Here is a 17,408-nt window from a genome sequence, read left to right on the forward strand (position 1 = left end):
ACAAAAATTGAACAGAAAATAAATGATAATGAATATGCCTTGATTTGGTGGGCGCGTCAAACACCTTTGAGAGTTGCAAGTATTTTAAAACTTATTTTCGGAAATACGCGTTATTATCACTGTGGTCTATCCGGGAGTCGATGTGCAGGTGTGCACCCGAATAACAGGCATCCTCTCTGGCATTCCTCTGGTTGTTGTTATACCGTATACTTCGCGTAAATCGTTATTCATTTTCAATCACTTCCAATATCACAGAGCCTGATTTCCTGAATCTATTAGCCCCATTTGATACATTACGGTGAATAGTGTTCTAGAGGTTCTAGGAGTATTTGTCTTGTCGGGAGCCTAAAATTAGGGTCTGTTAGAGAATCAAAGAAATGCAGCAGTTCCTATCTTTAATCCTTGCACGTGCTTTCAACAAGAGCTGTAGCGCTTTTGCGATACAAAAACAGCAAATTACGCGAGAACTACTTTTCGTTCCTTTTAACTCCCGAAACAAAGTGCGCGTAGGCTTGACCATTAAACTTGAATAGCGCCCTCAATAAACTTAAAGTAATCACACAACTACTACTCGTCATTGCACACTTAATTATGTAATCAAATACAATTCTTTCGAATCACGACAGCAACGAACCCTCTTTGTCTATAATCATCCTAATATGAACACACGTAATAAACAGGAGCTCTTTCGGCAAACTAAGCCTCCGAGGCGAATTATGGGCGAACTCCTTTTTGTACGTTTAACCCACAAACCAAACCTGCGTAGGTCTTACCGTTAAACTTAAATAGTGCCCTCAATCGAGAGGATCACCACAAATAATATTCATTGAACAATGCACTATGTAATAGAATTATTTCAAATCACTACAGTACCAAGGAATTTGAACACATTGGGCGTTACACTTTTGACAGCCCACATTGTTCATGCATTTGGGGTTATATCCTTCGGAAACAACGCTTCGAGTCGCTCGCGCGAAACCGAAACCTCTCCGTGCAGTCTTACAACAAACCAGGGATTGGGGACGACGCGCCGTACGGTGAACCGTCCCGCCGCCCGCCGCCCGGCGGTGCGGCTGTCGAAATTTCTTTGGACAGACAATTTGAAGACATTTTCGCAAAGATGACACCCCATGCTGTTTACGTACCTTTTTTTTTTATAGTTTTTGATTTGCATCTTTTGTTTTAAAGAGAAAAGTCCTTTTGTTTCAATTTAAAGCGTCTGCAACCCTCTTAAAAAAGTGTTTTATTTTGCACATGTTTTTAATTCTGGGCACATTTTTATCATGGTTTTATCATGAATTTGGTTGAGTGGCACCCATGACACACATTAACTGTATAATATGCGGACCAAATTATGCTTTAATTCTTTGCTATTAGAACACCAATGTGTGCCTTGAACTTGATGTTTCCAAAAAAGATGGGTAGAAGCCGTATACAGAGTGTGAGCTCGTATTTCTGTGTAATTTGCATGAAATTGGGCCCTAAAATTGCTCTATTTTGCAATGGAGCCAAGCATCATTTTTCAAATTGGCGATGGGCTACGGGACACCTTTTCGGGCTGACATCATTTGATGTAATTTCCTCCCATAAGTCATCGGATAATGGAACAAAAAATTGAACAGAAAATAAAAGATAATGAATAAGCCTTGATTTGGTGGGTGCGTCATACACCTTTTGAGAGTTGAGATGATTTTAAAAAAATAATTTTGGGAAAAACACATCATTATCAATGAGGTCTGTGGGAGTCGATTTGCAGTCTGCACCCATATAGACACCTAATGAGAGGCGTCCTCTCTGGGATTCTACTGGTTGTTATACCGTATACTTCGCGTAAATCGATATTAATTTTCAATCAATTCAAATGTAACAGAGCCTGATTTCCTGAATCTATTTTCCCTATTTGTTACATTACGGTGAAGAGTGTTCTAGAGGCTCCAGGTTTTTTTTCTGGTCGGGAGCCTAAAATTAGGGTCGGTAAGAAATGAGAATCAAAGAAATGCAGCAGTTCCTATCTTTAATACTATCATGATACACGTACTTTCAATAAGAGCTTTAGCGCTTTGGCGAACTGCGATACCAAAACAGCAAATTACGCGAGAACTACTTTTCGTACCTTTAACTCCCGAAAAAAAAAGTGCGCGTAGGCTTGACCATTAAACGTGAATAGCGCCCTCAATCAACTTAAAGTAATCACACAACTACTGAGCGTCATTGCACACTGTACAAATTATGTAATCAAATACAATTCTTTCGAATCTCGACAGCAACGAACCAACTTTGTCTATAATCATCCTCATATGAACACACTTAATAAACAGGAGGTTTTCGGCAAACAACGCCGCCGAGGCGAATTAGGGGCGAACTACTTTTTGTACGTTTAACCGACAAACAAAACCTCCGTAGGTCTGACCGTAAAACAATGCACTCGGTAATAGAATTATTTCAAATCACTACAGTACCAAGGAATTCGAACACATTGGACGTTATACTTGTCACAGCGTACATTGTTCATGCATTCGGGTTTGATCCTTCGGAAACACCGCTTCGAGTCGCTCGCACGAAACCGAAACCTCTCCGTGCAGTCTTACAACAAACCAGGGATTGGGGACGACGCGCCGTACGGTGAACCGGCCCAGCGCCCGCCGCCAACCGCCCGCCGCCCGCCGACGCGGCTTTCGAAATTTCTTTGGACAGACACTTTAAAAACCTTTTCGTTAAGATGTCACCCCGTGCTGTTTACATACCTTTTTCTTCCAGGCTTACTAGTTTTTGATTTGCATCTTTTGTTTGAAAGAGAAAATGTACTTTTATTACAGTTTAGGGCGTCTGCAACTCTCTGAAAAAGGAGTTTAATTTGCACATGTTTTTAATTCCTGGCACATTTTTATCATGATTTTATCATGAGTTTGGTTTAGTGGTATCCATGACACACATAAAACGTATAATATGCGGGCCAATAATCAATGTGTATGCTTAAAGATTTTGTTATTAGACCGTTTTTAACCCTATAAATTCTCGACTATAGGAAAAAAATAAGGGTATAAAGAAAAACAAAAAGTTATGTGGTGTTGACCAAGCATTCAGGGGTCGCGATTGGTTACCGACTCCCATATAGGGCTCTTCCTGGGTCTCGGATTCCCCGGCCCACCACACCTCCTTCCCTATCCATCCATGTAACCCCGGAGGGCCAAGCACCGTTAAGGGAGGAAACGAGGCGACACCCTATGCCTTGCTGCCGAGACAGCAAAAGAGCCCCGTACCTATGAGTAGATGCATAACCTGGACTTCGCAGACAGTCCCAGCCGGTGACTTAACTGATTGAGCTAAGGTCGGTTGGTGTTTGACGACGCGAAATTAAGACTCTTAAAGTAAATGACAGAGCGCGTGTATTGAAAACCAAAAATTACACCAACAGGACTCGAACCCCGGACCCCGGGGTCTGTGGACAAAGAGTCTAACCACTGGGCCATTTGCTTGATTGCCACTTGGTTTCTGAACATACTCTTTTTAAATACAGGGCCCATGCCTATAATACAAGTTGTGTTTTCTTATGGACTCCTCGACGGGTGTTCACCCGTCTGTTGTACATGCACACTTACACGTATTTACATGTAAGCCCTGCATCAGACAATTTGATCACGAGTTTGATTTAGTGGCATCCATGACACACTTTAAAGGTATAATATGCGGGCCAAATTCACAATTTGTATGCATAAAATTCTTTGCTATTAGATCACCGTTGTGGGCCTTGAACTTGATAAGAAGAGGGTTGGAAGCCGTACACAGGAGTTTGCAAGTTGTATAAATTGGGCCAATATTGCTCTTTGCAATAGAGCGCAGACATCATTTTTCAAAATGGCGATGGGCCAATGGACTACTTTTCGGGCTGACATCCTTTGATGGAATTTTCTCCCATTAGTCATTGGATAATTGAACAAAAATGTAACAGAAAATAAAAGATAATAAAATAAGCTTGGATTTGGATGGTGTCTCAAACACCTCTGAGAGTTGTGAGGATTTTTTGTATAAATAATTTACGGACATACTCGTAATTATCATCGAGGTCTACGGGAGTCGATTTGTAGGTCTTCACTCATATAGACACCTGATGAGAGGCTTCTTCTCTGGGATTCCACTGGTTGTTATGTACCGTATACTTTGAGTAAATCGATATATTAATTTTCAATCACTTCAAATATCACAGAGCCTTTAATGCTAGATTCTAATAATTATATTACACTATCCCCATTTGTTACCATTTGGTTCTGGAGGTTCTAAGTTTTTAACTGGCCTATATGAAACACACGTTATTAAGCACGAGCTGTTTTGGCGAACTAGTTCCCAAAACAGCAAATTATGCGCGAACTTTTTTTCGTACGTTTAACTCCCAAAACAAACTGCGCGTAGGCTTGACCGTTAATCTTGATAAGCGCCCTACATCAACTTAAAGCAATCACACATCCTTTATCTATAATGGTATTATGAACACACGTTATTTACAGGAGCTACTACGCCGAAATGGTAAGTATGCTCGAACTACTTTTCGTACGTTTAACCCCCAAACCAAACCTGCGTAGGCTTGACCGTTAAACTTAAATAGTGCCCTCAATGGTCCTGAGACGTATATGACGTCAGGCTTTGTTTACATGTGCGCTTTCCTATGAGAGCCAGCTCTCATAGGAACGCCCACTTTTAAACAAAGCGTAACGTCATAACGTCTTAGGTCTATTGACTGAGAGTGTCGCCACAAATAATCACCATTGAACAATGTACTCGGTAATAGAATTCTTTCCATCACTACCGTACCAAGGAATTCCAGCACGCCGCACTTTCTCTTTCAATATCGGGCGTTACACCATTGACAGCGCACTCTGTTACGTAATATTGTTAACGCATTGATTGTTACGCCGAATTGCAGTATTCAGCTTCACTCTCGATGGAGGAACCACCCCTCTCCCAAACTATTCCTCTTTTGTTTCCCTACAAGCAGTCAACAATTCGTTTCAAGAGGCGCGACCATTCAGTCCGGTACTGGTCTCGCGCCCACGTATGTACAAGGCTAAATCCAGAACATAGTGGGTTTTATAAGGGTGGTCCGTGTTTTATTATAGGGTCAAACTTTTTGTGTCCAAAATATCACGCCCCAAATTTGACATTAAAAAAGGAAGAGGGAAGGCTCTTCATGGCATTGGTGCATGGTAACGCAATTTTAATGATGTACGCGTTGGCTTCCTCAAAAAATAAAGACATGGAGGTTTTTTTGGGGGGGGGGGGGGGGGGGGGGGTGGGGGGGGGGCAAATGGCCTCGTTGGCCCCCCCCTCTGCCGTTACGTATGTGTGTCCCAATTAACCTGTGGCATCTTTACAGAGCCAAGGTTTTAACCGATTTTTTTTTTCAGTAAATTTCCAGCAAGCTCCGAATGCATGTATTCCACTTTAAGTGTACTTGCTGGGGCGTTTCTGTTTTGTTTCAGTATACCGTATCTCGCTTCCAATGCAACAGACCCGAACACCGTCCAAATGCAGGTTGATGGGGTAAAGCGGTGTGTGCCCTATTCGCTCTTTGTATCGCGATATTGGATATAAGTGGAGCAGTTGAAATGGCCACTGGGCGTTCACAAAACAATTTACGTAACGGCGGGAGAGCGAAAACATGAATTGCGCTTTCCACCCAAAAGTAAAAGAAAGTATTATGTAACTTTTCCATGGTGAACCATTGTGCATGCATTTGTGGTTTGATCCTTCGGAAACAACGCTTCGAGTCTCTTGCGTGAAACCGAAACCTCTCCGTGCAGTCTTACAAAAAAAACCCCAGGGATTATGTGAACCGGCCCGCCGCCCGCCGCCCGCCGCCCGCCGCCCGCCGCCCGCCGCCGCCGCCCGCCGCCCGCCGCCCGCCGCCCGCCGCCCGCCGCCCGCCGCCGCCGCCCGCCGCCCGCCGCCCCGCCGCCGCCGCCGCCCGCCGCCCGCGCCCGCCGCCCGCCGCCCGCCGCCCGCCGCCCGCCGCCCGCCGCCCGCCGCCGCCCGCCCGCCGCCCGCCGCCCGCCGCCCGCCGCCCGCCGCCCGCCGCCCGCCGCCCGCCGCCCGCCGCCCGCCGCCCGCCGCCCGCCGCCCGCCGCCCGCCGCCCGCCGCCCGCCGCCCGCCGCCCGCCGCCCGCCGCCCGCCGCCCGCCGCCCGCCGCCCGCCGCCCGCCGGTGCGGCTTTCGAAATTTCTTTGGACAGACACTTTGAAGACCTTTTCGTATTCCGCAAGCACCCGCCGTGGGTGTGCGCGGTTGGGGGGGGGGGGCTTTAAAGATGGCAACCTGTGCTGTTTACATGCCTTTTTCTTAAAAGGCTTACTATTTTTCGATTTGCATCTTTTGATTTAAAGAAAAAATTCCATTTTGCACATAAAAATAAACCCACCCTGCGAGAGTCGAATTAATATCTGGCCGCCAATAAATCGATTTATAAAGAAATAATTCAGTTTCTAAACGTCGTTGGATTCTATGAATAGCAATTGGACAATCAATTTTCGAGGTGAAACTCGAACATGGCATAGGGACGCATCTTTAAAATAATTGAACATGTGATATTTTTAGATTTTGGTCATCCCCTCCCAAAAACAAAATAATTCTATTGTTGAATCGCATATTTTCTAGCAGTGCAAAAGTTCTTCACGTTTGCAAATTTATACGACACGATAGGCTGGCTCCCAACAACCTATCATGTTTGATAGTTTCCAGCTCAATAACGGAACCTGAAAGGTACAAATTTGGCTTCCCCTCCCAAAAAAAATATAAACAGGTTTTGTTTTTTTTAACAAATTCCACATAAATGACGTTTTTTGATATTCAGTTCAGTTGCTCGGCGGATCTGTTTGTGCACAAACCCAACTTGAAATAAAAACGTATTTGGACACCTCCCCTTAAAAAACCCACAAACAAATAAGAAGAATAAAGAGGAAGATTTTTTGTTCGGGGGGATTGAGCATCCAAAGAAAACAGTGATAAGGAAAGAACTGGAAAATCATTGGGTACATTTAGGCCTAAAGAAAAAAAAAGTTGTCCAAACACTTCCAAAGATTTGTCGTAAATGACGCTTTTTAGCTGCTCCCATTTAATTTGCGATGTGTGTTTTTAAGACACCCTAAAAAAAAGCATATAATAGGGAGCGTAAATAACACATTCTACTTGCTTTAATTTTGTGCTGTAGTATTAATTTCAACAAATTCATATCCTACATCAGATTCTCATAGCAAAGCGCACATGTAAACAAAGCGTGACGTCGTTATTCCTGAGGTCTATTGGGCGACATGCAGACACTGAGTTTCAATACCATCGACATGCAGATGTCTCTTTCTTTCCACGCAACAGGCCTACACTGTACCGCCCAAGCACGGGTTAATAAAAACCGGCATATGCCCCATTCGCTCTTGTATCACGATATTGGAACAAAAGCGGAGAAGTTGAACAGCCGAAGGCTTCCCATTCATACGTCATACGGTTTGAACAAAAAGGTTACGTAATAATACGAACAATGCGCTGCAGCCATCGTGAAACAAAGACCGTATCTTGAAAGCAACTCTGCCACGGTGAAACCAATGATTTGATCCTCTGCAAAGAGACTGGTGAACAATTGTGTTCGGAAACAAAGCTCAAGAGTCGCTCGCGCGTGACCGAAACCTCGCCCCGCAGTCTTAAAGCAAAGTATACTAGGAATAGACAACACATTGTGACTAACATGCTCATACGGCTACCGTCCCTCGATTATGTAAATTGGGCACTCGTATATGGTGAGCCGGGCCCGCCGCTTTTGAAATGCCTTCAGCGAAGCACTTTTGCGATTCTTGATAAAAAAAAAAACGACAGTGAAAATCGAACCTGTCTTACAAAATGTTAGCTTAAAATTCTTCAACAAAATAAATGAATAGAACAGACAAGGTCAAAGTGAAAGGAAAGAGGAGAGTATCGAGCAGTCAGTGTTTGCTACAACAGGGACTTACCTGTTCAAACGTTTCGTGAGAAGTCAGTTCAGTTCATTTATTTCCAGTGTTCACAAATCATTGTGTTACAATACATAATGTATATGGGTGTACATGTACAACAGAGGAGTGAAAACTAGCCTATGCATTATAGGCATGGGCCCTTGAACACGTGTTCAGACACCAAGTGACAATAAAGCAAAAATGCTACATTTAGAGAAAAAGGTTTACATGCAAAGATAAACAAGGATACAAAAATGCATTTTAATGAAGCAGGTTCGTTTACTGGTCATTTAAATCGTTTGTTTATGACGGGAGTTTAGAAGTTTAGAGGTTTCCAATGCATGTATGAAGGCAAAGCGCAGATTGAGCAAACAATCCTCCAGTGCTTCCTATTACACTTGTTTATGATAATCATGTCTACGTCAAAATGTCGCCTTATTCGCCTATATGGTGTTTGCAATTTTTGGCTTTTTCGCAAAGTTGCAGAAAGCCTTTATTTTTGTCAATATTTTTTTCCGGCTCTCACTTGGGGCCTTAATCTTGCCGGAGTGCAGCAGAGGAGAAGCAGCCTTGCTATTTGTGTGTTGTCCTTGGGCAAGACACCTTATCAATATTTGCTTTCTACCAAGTAGCAAATAGGGACCCGTGCAGACAGAAATGGAAATGCTGGTAAAGCTGCTACATAAGTTAAATATTATTTAAATTTATTTTTAAAAGAAAACCTTTTCGTTTTTACTGTACCTTATAAATTCTCCACTAGGAAAAAAAAAGGGGATAAAGAAAAACAAAAGTTATGTGGTGTTGACCAAGCATTCAGGGGTCACCCTATGTCTTGCTGCCGAGACAGCAAAAGACCCCCGTACCTATAAGTAGATGCATAACCTGGACGTCCCAGACAGTCCCAGCCGGTGACTTAACTGATTGAGCTAAGGTCGGTTGGTGTTTAACGACGCGAAATTAAAACTCTTAAAGGAAATCACAGAGCGCATGTATTGAAAACCAAAAATAACACCAACGGGACTCGAACCCCGGACCCCTGGGTCAGTTGACAAAGAGCCTAACCACCAGGTAATTTAATTACACAGTCTTTTAACCAGTGTTAATATATAGTTGGAAATACTTCTCAGCTTAGTCTGCGCTTTGCCCTCATAAACGTGCATGAAAACAAACCTCTAAACTCCCTGTACCTAATACTCTTCAATCCATTCATTTTGCTTGTCGGAGTTTCAATATTGTCGCTTTACTCGGCAAACTATTCATTTCCATCCGCCATCTACTACTTTTTTTGCTTCAAAACATATTAACTACAAGGGAACAAAGTTAGAGTACTCTCCACTGATTCTTGACGAAGTTCTACATGTTTACAAATCTATTTTGCTGAATGTTTACTTTGATATATGAAACTCTATAGTTATTTATTCCTTACGCAATTATGCAATTATTGGTATGTACATGTATACCCTTGTTTACCTTTGCATGTAAACCTTTTTTCTCTGAATACAGCATTTTTCTTTAGTATTGGCATTTGGTGTCTGAACATTAGTGTGATATAGGGCCCATGCCTATTGTACAAGCTGTGTTTTCTTATGGTTCCTCTACAGTTTTCACTCGCCTTTTGTACATGCACACGTATACATTGTGACATACTGATTTGTGAACACTGGAAATAAATGAACTGAACTGAACTGACTTCTAACGAAACGTTTGAACAGGTAAGTCCCTGTTTAAGTAACACTGACAGCTCGATCAATCTTTCCTCTTTCCTTTCACTTTGACCTTGTTTGTTCTTTCAATGTATTTTGTTGTAGAATTTTAAGCTAACATCTGTAAGACACGTTCAAATTTCGCTTCTTTTTTTCATCACGAATCGCAAAAGTGTTTTGCCGAAGGCTTTTCGAAAGCGGCTGGCCCGGCTCACCGTACGAGACTACGAGTGCCGTATATTATATAGTCGAGGGACGGTAGCTGTCTATATGAGTATGTATGGAGCATGTTATGTTGGTCAGGACGTCTATTCTAAGACTGCGGGGAGAGGTTTCGGTCTCGCTCGAGCGACTCTTGAGCTTTGTTTCCGAAATACGATTGTTCACCGTTTCTTTGCAGAGGATCAAATCATTGGTCTCACCGTGGAAGAGTTGCTTTCAAGATACGGTCTTTGTTTCACGACGGGTTCAGCGCACTTTTCGTATAGTCGCGACCGTTACGTAATTTTTTTGTTCAAAACGCGATTGAGAAGCCTTCGCCTGTTCAACTTCTCCGCTTTTGTTCCAATATCGTGATACAAGAGCGAAGGGGGCATATACCGGCTTTTATTAACCTGTGCTTGGGGGTGTAGGCCTGTTGCATGGCAAGAAAGATACGTGAATACGGTATTGAAACTCAGTGTCTGCATGTCGCCCAGTAGACCTCAGACATAATGACGTCACGCTGTGTTTACATGTGCGCTTTAGCTATGAGAGCCAGGGTTGAATTGGATGTAGGATATGAATCTGATGAAACTACAGCACAGAATGAAAGCAATTAGAATGTGTTATTTACGCTCCCTATTAAATGCTATTATTTAAGGGTGCCCTAAAACACACATTGCAAGATGGGAGCAGCAAAAAAAACCCGTCATTTATGACACATCTTTGGATGTGTTTGGGCAATGTTTTCAACCTTGTTTCTTTAAATGTACCCAATTATTTTTTAGTGCTTTCATTATCACTTCTTTGGAATACTGCTCAATCCCCCACCACACCCCCCCAATAAACAGTTTATTATTATTTTTTTTTGGGGGGGCCGTCCAAATAAGTAGCTTTTTATTTCAGGTTGCGTTTGCGCACAAACAGATCCGACAAGCAACTGAACTGGTTTCCAGTCCATTCATATTGAACATGTTAGGGTTTTGGGAACCAACCTATCATGTCTTATAAATATGCAAAAGTGAAGAACGTTTGTACTGCTCTAAAAGTTGAGAGATACAATGTTTTGTTGTTGCGGAGGGGGGGGGTGTGCAAAAGCCGAAAATATCACAGGTCAAATTGTTAAAGATGTGTCCCCATGCCATTTGCGCGTTGATTATCCAATCACCTCGAACATTGATTATCCAATTGGTATTTTCCTAGAATCCAAAGACTATTAGAAACTGAATTATTTCTTTAAAAAAAATTCGATTTATTGGCGGCCAGATATCAATTCGGCTCTCGCAGGGTGGGTTTTGTGTGCAAAACGGAATTTTCTGTTTAAATCAATCGATGCAAATCTAAACTAGTAAACAGCACGTGTTGCCATCTTTAATGTCGTTCCCCTCCCCCCGCCCCCATAACCGTGCACACCCACGGGGGTTGCGAAAACTCGGGTCTTCACAGTGTCTGTCCAAAGAAATTTCGGAAGCCGCACCGGCGGGCGGCGGGCGGCGGGCGGCGGGAGGCGGGCAGCGGGCAGCGGGCAGCGGGCAGCGGGCCGGTTCACCGTACGGCGCGCCGTCCCCATTCCCTGGTCACGTTGTACGACTGCACGGAGAGGTTTCGGTTTCACGCGAGCGACTCGAAGCGTTGTTGCCGAAGGATCAAACCACAAAATGCATGCACCGTGTTTCACCGTGGAAAAGTACACTTTTCCAAGCCCCTTCTAAAATCTATACTGTTCATAAACTTGGCAGGGATGTGATAGGTTCATATCTTCGGCAAGCTTACTATTACTGACTTAAAAAAACCCCGGATATCATGACCTTTTTATTTCCTGCAATAAATTTTCCCCGTTTATCGCAGCTTTGTGTAAAACACGAATCAATGACTTGGACCGCATATAGCGAGCTGGTGAACTCAAGATTTATAAAGTGGAATACATGCATTTGGAGCTTGCTGGGAGTTTACTCACTGAGAAAAAAAATCGGTTAAAAACCTTGGCTCTGTCAAGATGCCACAGGTTAATTGGGATACACATACGAAACGGCGGATTGGTGGGGACCCAATGGGGGCCATTGCCCCCCCCAAAAAAACCCTCTTCAAACCCATGTCTTTGTTTTTTAGGCAGCCAATGCGTACATCATTAAAATTGCGCTCTACGCGCTACCATGCACCAATGCCATGAAGAGCCTTCCCTCTGGATTTTCATATCAAATTTGAGGCGTAATATTTTGGACTCCTTTTTCGGGGAACAAAAAAGTTTGACCCACCCTAATTAAACACGGACCACCCTTAGAAAAAAACCCCACTATGTTCTGCATTTAGCCTTGTATATACGTGGGCGCGAGACCAGTACAGGACTGAAGGGTCGCGCCTCTTCTAACGAATTGTGGATTTCAAGTAGGGAAACAAAAGAGGAATAGTTTGAGAGAGGTGCGCTTCCTCCATGGAGAGTGAAGCGGAGTACTGCAATTCAGTTAGGTAACAGAGTGCGCTGTCAATGGTGTAACGCCCGACGTTACCGAGTACATTGTTCAATGACGATTATTTGTGGCGATACTCTCGCTCAATAGACCTAAGATGTACTGACGTAACTCTTTGTTTAAAAGTGCGCTTTCCTGTGAGAGCTGGCCCTCATAGAAAACGCACATGTAAACAAAGCCTGACGTCATTGCGTCTCAGGACCATTGAGGGCACTATTTAAGTTTAACGGTCAAGCCTACGCAGGTTTGGTTTTGGGGTTAAACGTACGAAAAGTAGTTCGAGCATAATTATCGTTTCGGCAACGTAGCTGCTGTTAATTACCTATCGTATTAACATACGATTATACATAAAGGCTGTGTGATTACTCATAGAAAATTGGGGGCGCTAATAAAGTTTAACGGTCAAGCCTACGCGCAGTTTGTTTAGGGAGTTAAAAGTACGAAAAGTAGTTCGCGCATAATTTGCTGTTTTTGGTAACGTAGTTCGCCAAAACAGCTCGTGTTAAAATACGTGTGTTTCATATAGGACAGTAAAAAACCTAGAAAAACCTAGAACCTCCAGAACCAAATGGTAACAAATGGGGATAGTGTAATATAACTATTAGAATCATGCATTAAAGGCTCTGTGATATTTGAAGTGATTGAAAATGAATATCGATTTACGCGAAGTATACGGTACAACAACCAGTGGAATCCCAGAGAGGACGCCTCTCATTAGGTGTCTATATGAGTGAAGACCTGCAAATCGACTCCCGTAGACCTCGATGATAATTACGAGTATGTCCGTAAATTATTTTTAAAAATACTCACAACTCTCAGAGGTGTTTGATACACCATCCAAATCAAAGCTTATTGTATTATCTTTTATTTTCTGTTCAATTTTTGTTCAATTATCCAATGACTAATGGGAAAAAAATCCAGGATCTCTGCCCGAAAAGTAATCCATTGGCCCATCGCCATTTTGAAAAATGATGCCTGTGCTCTAGGGCCCAGTTTCATGCAAATTGCAAAGAAATACGAGCTCAAACTCCTGTGTACGGCTTCCAACCCTCTTCTTATCAAGTACAAGGCCCACAACGGTGCTCTATTTTATGCATACAAATTGTGATTTGGCCCGCATATTATAACTTTAAAGTGTGTCATGGATGTCGATGCCACTAATCATGAGATAATTGTATGATGAACATGTATACATGTATACGTATACATGTGCATGTACAACAGACGGGTGAACACAGTGGAGGAATCCAAAAGAAAACACAGCTTGTATTATAGGCATGGGCCCTATAACACAGTAATGTTCAGTCTCCAAGTACCTAGCAATTGGCCTAGTGGTTAGACGCATTGTCCACAGACCCCAGGGTCCGGGGTTCGAGTCCTGTCGGTGTCATTTTTGGTTTTCAATACACGCGCTCTGTCATTTACTTTAAGAGTTTTAATTTCGCGTCGTCAAACACCAACCGACCTTAGCTCAATCAGTTAATTCACCGGCTGGGACTGTCTGCGAAGTCCAGGTTATGCATCTACTCATAGGTACGGGGCTCTTTTGCTGTCTCGGCAGCAAGGCATAGGGTGTCGCCTCGTTTCCTCCCTTAACGGTGCTTGGCCCTCCGGGGTTACATGGATGGATAGGGAAGGAGGTGTGGTGGGCCGGGGAATCCGAGACCCAGGAAGAGCCCTATATGGGAGTCGGTAACCAATCGCGACCCCTGAATGCTTGGTCAACACCACATAACTTTTTGTTTTTCTTTATCCCCTTATTTTTCCCTATAGTCGAGAATTGATAAGGTACATTAAAAACGCTCTAATAGCATAGAATTGAAGTATACATGTACACATTGTGATTTGGCCCGCATATTATACATTTAATGTGTGTCATGGATGCCACTAAACCAAACTCATGATAAAATCATGATAAAAATGTGCCAAGAAAAATAAATCGCAATGAAACTCGCTTTTCAGACGGTTTCAGACGCCCTTAGGTGGAATAAAAGTACATTTCTCCTTAAAACAAAAGATACAAATCGAAAACTAGAAGAAAAAGGTACGGAAAGAGCACGGGGTGTCATCTTTACGAAAAGGTCTTCAAAGTGTCTGTTCAAAGAAAATTTTGAAAGCCGCACCGGCGGGTGGCGGGTGGCGGGTGGCGGGTGGCGGGCGGCGGGCGGCGGGCGGCGGGCCGGTTCACCGTGCAGCGCGTTGTCCCCAATCCCTGGTTTGTTGTAAGACTGCACGGAGAGGTTTCGGTTTCGCGCGAGAGACTCGAAGCGTTGTGTCCAAAGGATCAAACCGCAAATGCATGAACAAAGTGCGCTGTCATAAGTGTAACGCCCAATGTGTTCGAATTCCTTGGTACTGTAGTGATTGGAAAGGTGACGGTTATTTGTGATGATACTCTCAGACGATTGAGGGCACTGGTTAAGTTTAACGGTCAGCCCTACGCAGGTTTTGTTTGTGGGTACAAAAAGTAGTTCACGCATAATTAGCCGTTTAGGCGACGTAGTTCGCCGAAACAGCTCCTGTTTATTATGTGTGTTCATATTAGGATTAGAATTATAGATGAAGGGAGAATTTGCTGTTGTGATTCGAAAGAATTGTATATGATTAAATATTAATTGAACAGTGTGCAATGACGATCTGTTGTGTGATTACTTTTAGTTGATTGAGGGCGCTATTCAAGTTTAACGGTCAAGCCTACGCGCAGTTTGTTTTGGGAGTTGAACGTACGAAGAGTAGTTCGCTCATAAAAAGTTGCCATTCTGTATTAACGCTGTTCACCAAAACAGCTCTTGTTAATCGCGTGTGTTTCATATTAGTATTAAAAATAGGAACCGCTGCATTTCTTTTATTGTCATTTTAATTTTGATGACGTCATCATGTTTCACAGGTCACCGTACAAATAGTTATCATATCTTCCCCTCTCTACTTTGTATCTATTCAAAAACCATTACCCCATTCACATCTGAAAGAAAAACTTGTAGGAGAAAAAAATGAGCTAAGTGGGATGCTGACGTCTGTGCCCATTGACTGCCCGTAGAGAATAATATTGTTATTATACATTTTAGCATGCTTAAAGTTACGCTTTGGTCAGAGACAGAACTAATGACTCGAAAAGGATTTGTTTCATGAGGGCGCCATTGCAATATTTAGACAGTGCAAGCAGATGATGGCGAGTACATACAGGTACGAGCATCGAACTCATGCAGTGGCGTATACAACTGGGTCCAATTTGCTAGGTGGCAGTGGTGCGTGGGGCCTCTTTTTTGAAGAGGGCATTCATTTGGTTTTAAAAAAATCACACGAGCATTTTAACTATCTGCTTTAACCAACAACATTTTAACCAGTGCTTTGAGAGTGTAGGACCATTTTCTATTCATTTTTACCAGAGGTAGCCAAGAAAAAAACATATTCCCCCCTCTCTCAAAACCACCCCTAAAACGGTTGCCAAGCCCTGGGCCCGGGACCAAATCTTGTGGTATTTCCATTAAAATAGGGATAACTTGTGATTAGAATATGCAAATTATACGTCGAAATTTCAAAGTTACTAGTCAATAACATGCTTTTATTTCCACGTCATTGTTTTCTATTAATTTTCGGGAAACCAGAAAATGTTACCCACCCTAATAAAACACGGACCACCCTTAAAAAACCACACTATGTTCTTTACTTAGCCGTGTACGTGGGCGCGAGACCGGACTGAAGGGTCGCGCGACCTGAAACGAATTGTTGATTGCAAGTAGGGAAATAAAAGAGGAATAGCTTGAGAGAGAGGAGCGCTTTCTACATCGAGAGTGAAGCTGAGTACTGCAATTCGGCATAACAATCAGTATGTTAACAATTACGTAACAGAGAGCGCTGTCAAAAGTGTAACGCCTGATAATGAAGAGAAAGCAAGGGGCGTTCGAATTCCTTGTAGCGATTGGAAAGAATTCTATTACCGAGTACATTGTTCAATGACAATCATTGTGGCGATACTCTCAGTAACGCTTTGTTTAAAAGTGCGCTTTCCTATGAGAGCTGGCTCTCATAGGAAAGCGCACATGACTTGTTAACAAAGCCTGACGTCATTATGTCTCAGGACCATTGAGGGCACTATTTAAGTTTAACGGTCAAGCCTACGCAGGTTTGGTCTGGGGGTTAAACGTACAAAAAGTAGTTCGAGCATAATTATCGTTTCGGCGACGTAGCTGCTGTAAATTACGGGTGTTCATAATACCATTATAGATAAAGGTTATGTGATTGCTTTAAGTTGATTGAGGGCGCTATTCAAGTTTAACGGTCAAGCTTACGCGCAGTTTGTTTTGGGAGTTAAACGTACGAAAAGTAGTTCGCGCATAATTTGCTGTTTGGGAACTAGTTCGCCAAAACAGCTCGTGCTTAATTACGTGTGTTTCATATAGGCCAGTTAAAAACTTAGAATCTCCAGAACCAAATGGTAACAAATGGGGATAGTGTAAAATAATTATTAGAATCATGCATTAAAGGCTCTGTGATATTTGAAGTGATTGAAAATGAATATCGAGTTTGTCCGCAAATTCTTAAAAAAGTACTCACAACTCTCAGAGGTGTTTGAGACACCATCCAAATCAAAGCTTATTTTATTATCTTTTATTTTTCGTTCAATTTTTGTTCAATTATCCAATGACTGAATGAAAGAAAATTCCATCAAAGGATGTCAACCCGAAAAGTAGTCAATTGGCCCATCGCCATTCTGAAAAATGATGCCGGTGCTCTATTGCAAAGGGCAATATTAGGGCCCAATTTCATGGAAATTGGCCCGCATATTGTGTCATGGATGCCACTATACCAAACTCATGATAAAATTGTATGATGTATATACGATGACGTATACACGTGTGCATGTACAACAGACGGGTTCTTTACGAATAGGTCTTCAAAGTGTCTGTCCAAAGAAATTTCGAAAGCCGCACCAGCGGGCGGCGGGCGGCGGGCCCGTTACGGCGCGTCGTCCCCAATCCCTGGTTTGGTGTAAGACTGCACGGAGAGGTTTCGGTTTCACGCGAGCAACTCGAAGCGTTGTTTCCGAAGGATCAAACCCCAAATGC

This window comes from Patiria miniata, unplaced genomic scaffold (genome assembly GCF_015706575.1).
Source record: "Patiria miniata isolate m_02_andy unplaced genomic scaffold, ASM1570657v1 HiC_scaffold_3, whole genome shotgun sequence".
Classification (NCBI taxonomy): domain Eukaryota; kingdom Metazoa; phylum Echinodermata; class Asteroidea; order Valvatida; family Asterinidae; genus Patiria; species Patiria miniata.